Here is a 6,058-nt window from a genome sequence, read left to right as displayed (position 1 = left end):
AATTCCGTTAAGCAGAAAAGAAACGTCACATGTTGGCGGAGGTTTGGACTTTCTTCCTCTTGCAGCAGCAGCAGGTGTCCGGGAGGAGCGCGGCCACTCGCTCTGCGGCGCTCACACTCACACTCGGAGCGCACAGCTCCATCTGTCCGCCGCACTAACACGCACACGCGCGCCTCTGCGTTTTCTCAAACTGTCGCACGAAGATGTTATAAAAGCTGAGTGTCCTCGGTGACAGTGGTGCGCAGGGATCAAACCCCGCATCTCCGCAGTCCGTCCGGTGTCTCCTGCCTGCGGTGCCGCTCTGTCCCCGCAGTTTAAAGTCGCAAAGCCGTGCGTCAAGAGTGCGCAAGAAGAAGGAGGGGGCGGGGAAAAGGAGGAGGAGGAGGAAGAGGGAAAAGCCTCAAAGTTGGGGGATCCCCGTGTCGGCTGGGAGGAGGAGGAGAGTCGTGAGTTGTAGAGATGGAGGGATGGAGAGAGAAGAGCAGGTGTCCTCCTTTTCTCTCCTCTTCTCTCTTCGTCTGTCTGCTGTGCTGCTAACTGTTGCATCAAACAGCTTCAAGCCCGTCTGACGGAGGCTTCTGATGCTCGTCCATCCTCCCTCCGTCCCTCCCCTCCCTCACCCCCTCCCCTTTCCCATCATCCCCTCCCTCCCCTTCATTCACCCTGTGCCTCCCTCCTCCTCCTCCTCCTCCATATTGACAGGAAAGCTCACCAGCGCTGAAAGGTGATGAGAGTGCTACATCTGTTTGTGTGTGTGTGTGTGTGTGTGTGTGTGTGTGTGTGTGTGTGTGTGTGTGCGCGTGCGTGCGTGCGTGCGTGTGTGTGTGTGTTCACAGAGGAGAGGATGATGCAGGCAGTCAGAGATCAGGGTTAAGCTCTGCTGCATTTGGGCTCCATCAAGGATGCCCCTGCAGGATGGATGAATGGATTAACCCCTTACACACACACACACAGAGAGAGATGATGGAGATGCTCTTTTACACACACACACACACACACACACACACTAATAGACACACACACACACACACACACACACACACGGAGGAGGAGATCATAGATTACAGATATCAAAACAACAACATGAGATCTGATTTTATTGTTGTTGGTAGGTTTTTGCACAGTCAGGGAATTCCCCGTTTGTGTGTGTGTGTGTGTGTGTGTGTGTGTGTGTGTGTGTGTATGTGTGTGTGTGTGTGTGTGTGTGTATGTGTGTGTGTGTGTGTGCAGGAGTGTGTGTTAGCATATACTGCTCTCGTGTGTGTACGTGTGTGTGAGCCAGATTCTGCTTGAGCGAGAGATGCTGCATGAAGAGCGTGAGAAAAAAAAGGGGAAGACAGAGAGAGAGAGAGTGCTCGCTCGGAGGAGTGATGCAGGCAAGAATCCTTGTTTTGGTAGCCATGGTAACGGGTTTCTGAGAATCCCCTCCTACAGACACACACCCTGCATCCCCCTCACTTCCCCCCCCGACACACACACACACATACAGACACCCAACACGGATACACAAACACAGCTCACACCTCCCACCCTGGGACTTCACTGCAGAGCATCGAAGGTGCTGCAGTCGAGCCTGAAGAAGACAATAAGGCAGAGTGTGCGTGTGTGTGTGTGTGCGTGTGTGTGCGTGTGTGCGTGTGTGTGTGGCACATGTGTTGCAGTGTAATCATGTCCCTCTTTGCTCATGTAGCAGGAGAAAAGGGAAATAAACAACATGTGTTCGTTGCCGTCAGTTTAACATGAGTCACATTTTTGGGAGCTTGTACACCTCTAATCGCCTGTAAAGCCTGCTTGTACCCGTTCAACCCTCCTCTCCTTATACTTTTCCCTGTTTCCTGTTTCCCTCTTTTCATCCCCTCTCATGTTGTCCTGCTCGTCTTCACATCTCTCCTCTTCCAGGTATCGTCTTTGGTTTGTTATTGCCTCAGGTGTCAGATATCTCCTCCCAAACTCTTGTCCACCTTGGCTTTCGATGTATCCACCCCGGAGCGACTTTATCAACTTCAATCCAATTTAAAGAAAAACACTTTAAAATCACTCTGTTGTCTCTCATGGTTATTGCTCGTGTTCCCAGCCGACATGGAAGTTAAAGACACCAAAAGAACAGCTGTGTGGTGGATCAGAAGAGGAAATATAATAATCAAATAAAAACAGATTTTTTTTTCTTCTTTCCCAAATTTCTACAAATAAAATCTGCCACAAAGTCGACTTTTTTATCATTGTGCATCCAGGAAACTCATCAGAAATAAGGATATCTTACTTACAAGTGTAACAGTTCTAAAGATATAATCAGTTTCGTTCTCGTTGGCGCCTATGGTGATAAACTTCCCAGATATCCAGACAGTGCTGCATGTGTGACGTCCACGGTCAGCTCTGGTTGTGACTCTTGATTTTCCTGGCTGACGGTCGCTTTCCTTTTCAGACTGTTTGCTTCATCTGAGCGTCGAGTTTGTTTCTTCTTCTTTGGATTTTCACTTCTTGTTGAAGTTGTATCTGTAGTCATCCATCTTTTCTTTGTTTGTTCAGCCATAGTAGATTACTGTTTACTCGCAACACTTGCAGAGAGCGGGAAAGCAGCCGCTTAGCTCCGCCTACCCTCTCTGGCAGACCAACCACTGCTGGCTGATGGAAAACGCGTCACTAACTGGGCGCCGCCACAGACACCCAGTCTGTAATAATACTATATACTGCAAATACAAAGGCTTCCATCAGTGCTCAGGCTCAGTCACCATTGTTACCTCATTTAGAGAGAGATAGAGACTTAACAGACATTTATTTACATGAAACTCTTCCAGATTATTACTTTAAGCAAAATGTCAGTATGTCAGTGTTTTTGCTTTAATTTAACTTTAACCTCTTTATCATGTTTTTTTACCGTCTTATCATCCAGGTCAGAGGACAAATCCAACAAGGTCTTTCTAATAGGGCAAAAAATAAACTGTGGCCACCCCAACTCCCCCTGATCCTCTCGCTCACTCCCACACTGTCACCGTCAGGTTCTCATCATGTATCCTTCAGATAATCAATCAATCAAATTTTATTTGTATAGCGCCAAATCATAACCAAAGTTATCTCGAGACACTTTACAAACAGAGCAGGTCTGGACCGACTCTTTGGAGAGAGGCCCAACATGAATCACCATGAGCAGCATGAGCAACGTTCGGCACATTGGCAGAAAAACTTCCTTTGAACAGGCAGAAACGTCGAGCAGAAGCAGACTCATGCTGAACATCTGCCTCGCCTGGATGGGCCGAAGAGTGGGAGAAAAGGTTAGATAACACGTCTCAGTCATGACTTATCACACCACCAATCAAACTTTATTTATGTAGCACCTTTCCGGCAAATTTGCAATATAAGGGTCTGATCAATATAATACAGTACAACACTTATGAAACACAATGATACAGTGTAAAGAAGCACTTTAAGAAACTCCGAACACTTTGAGCTGCGTTTGTGTGATACGATTAAATGAATACAACGTGGGATGAGAGATCAGAAGAAACACATTCGCACTGCGAGGCAAAACAAAGCAACATAAAACCTACAACACAAAACAATAACACAGTGATGTAATATTAATGCTGCACGCTGCTGACCTTTGACCTCCAGGTTAAATCACATCAATATTCAGCCCTGTGGGCCGGGCCGTTAGTTTGATTACTCCACATAAAGCTCAGATACGAACACACACTGACTCCTCCTACTTTAAACACACACACAGACACACACGGTCATGTTTACATGACTTCAGGGGACATTACGTTTACTTACACTCCTTTCCTGGAGACTAAACTATAAACGTAAACGCTGCTTTCCTAACCCTGAACGTAACCTTTACCGAACCTTAGACAAACCTTAAAGCAAGCTTCATACAAGAAAATGATGATTTACATTAAGGGGACCCATTAGAAACACGAGTCCCCACTTTGTCTGTGTGTAAGAACACATTCTGTCCCCACAACAAGAGTAATACAGCGTTCACACACACACACTTACACACAGACTGTAAGGATTAATGTCCCTTCATCCACTCTCGCATCATTATCTGTATTCAGCAGCAGCATCATCCATCACTGCTCGATGGCCTGCAGCGCCCTCTACCTGTCACACAGCGTTACTGCAGCAGATCAGGTCAGTGTTGTTTATTGACAGTTCAGGCTCACACTGGGTGTGTTCACTGATGTCTGTGAGGAGGCTGATCTGCTGCTAAAGATCCTGCAGACAGAAAACCAACATCCTTTTATTGCTTTAGTTTCCTGCAAGAATTATAAGACACGTATGATTTTCAGGCACGTATTCTTAGCATGTATTTTTTCTGTTTTGCAATAGTGGTTTAGGTTAAAAGAATTTGGATAAAATATAGGTGCAAGCTCTACTTTCAGGTTACAAACTGGTAAATTTATGCGAGTCATTTTGTGGTTTTCAGTTTCACAGTGGTATGGGAGCATAAAGAAGGCGGTTAATGATGAGGAATCTGTCTGAATCTGGAGCTTTGCAGCCAAGAAAGAGATCATTGGGTTGACAGAGTGACGGTGCTGTGACGGAGGACTTAATAAACTTGTTCCTAACTCACACAGCCTTCTGGGAGAAAGCCAGGCAGAAGCACTCACACTCCCAACACCTCATTAAATGTGAGCTGTAAAATAGTTCTGGAAGGAGGTGTGGAGCGGCGGTGGAGGAAGTGTTCAGATCCTTTGCGTGAGTGAAAGTGCGATGAAAATACTCAACTACACGTAAAAGCCTGCCTTCAAATACTTCCTTAACTAAAACGTGAAGCCAGAGCAGAAGTGTCTTAAACCTGCAGTCCTTCAAACGGCCAGCAGGGGGCCAGTGCATTAAAGTCTACAAGAAAATGGTCCTCCTTCTCTCTGGATTTATTCCCTCAGCAAACACGTCCCTGATGAGTTTATGGTCTCAGTCTCTAGTTTCAAGTCTTCTTCAACACAGCCTGATGTGCATTTAGTCACTGATGCTCCCATTGAGAGTCACACACACCAGGAAGCAGGGGAGGATTTAGGGCGGGGCTACCTGTGATGGACAAGTCGCTAAAATATCAACCTGAAAAATTCAGTTGCAGACAATCTTAAAAGTCAGCTGCTTATTTTTTGGGTGAGTACACATCTTGTTTAAAGCCTTTTATAAGAATCCCAATTAATACCACAGTTAGGCTACTGTGAATTACGGCTGCACTGTGCTAACCAAGCTAGCGCTAGCTTTGCGTGATAGCTTGCACTTGCTAAACCTCTCTAGCTCCACCGTCTCGTCCAAACATGGTCACTCCTGTCTCCAAAAAAAGATGGCCGTGCTAACCCACCACCCATATGTACAAAAAGATGGCCGACATGACAGCTCCCAAAGCCTCTCTATCGCCCCCTGCTGACTGGCTGCAGTATAGCTTATAAAGCCCTCCTCCTCCATGTTAACAGATGGGACATGAGTCAAACTATAAAATCTAAATACACATCAAATACATTTTTCTCAAACATGGTTTCTGTCATTATAGTTAGTTCTTATCATGCTGATTTATGTCCAAGTGTTCATTGTTCTGACAAGTTTACTTTTAATTAGTGTTTTGATGCTATAAAAAGGGGGTGTGGCCTCATGATTGACAGCTCTGTGGACAAATGGGGCTCCTGCAGCGTTCTGTTCCCGAGTAGCAGAGTAGAGGAGGAACGGCGAGAGGAGACGTAACTAACACTAACACTACAGTCAGAGAACTTTCCATCAGCGTGAATATCTGCTTCAGACCGACACAAGAAGCTGTTCTGCTGCAGACTGAGCCCACCTGAGGGCTCCAACACGCCAAGGACACCTGAGGGCTCCAACATGCCAAGGACACCTGAGGGCTCCAACACGCCAAGGACACCTGAGGGCTCCAACACGCCAAGGACACCTGAGGGCTCCAACACGCCAAGGACACAAGGTAAAGGTGTGTGTCGGGTGGAGGAAGGGGCGGGACGTCGATACTACGGCTCCACCAGCCGAGCTCTGCTGCACACAAGATGGCAGTGCCCGCCTCGGGGGTCGTTTGGCTACAAAAAGGTACAGTGCAAGTAGA

The sequence above is a fragment of the Semicossyphus pulcher genome, unplaced genomic scaffold, assembly GCF_022749685.1.
Source record: "Semicossyphus pulcher isolate SPU_LCO1_2020_fin unplaced genomic scaffold, fSemPul1.0.p SCAF_17, whole genome shotgun sequence".
Taxonomy (NCBI): domain Eukaryota; kingdom Metazoa; phylum Chordata; class Actinopteri; order Labriformes; family Labridae; genus Semicossyphus; species Semicossyphus pulcher.
Note: the sequence above shows the minus strand (reverse complement) of the source record.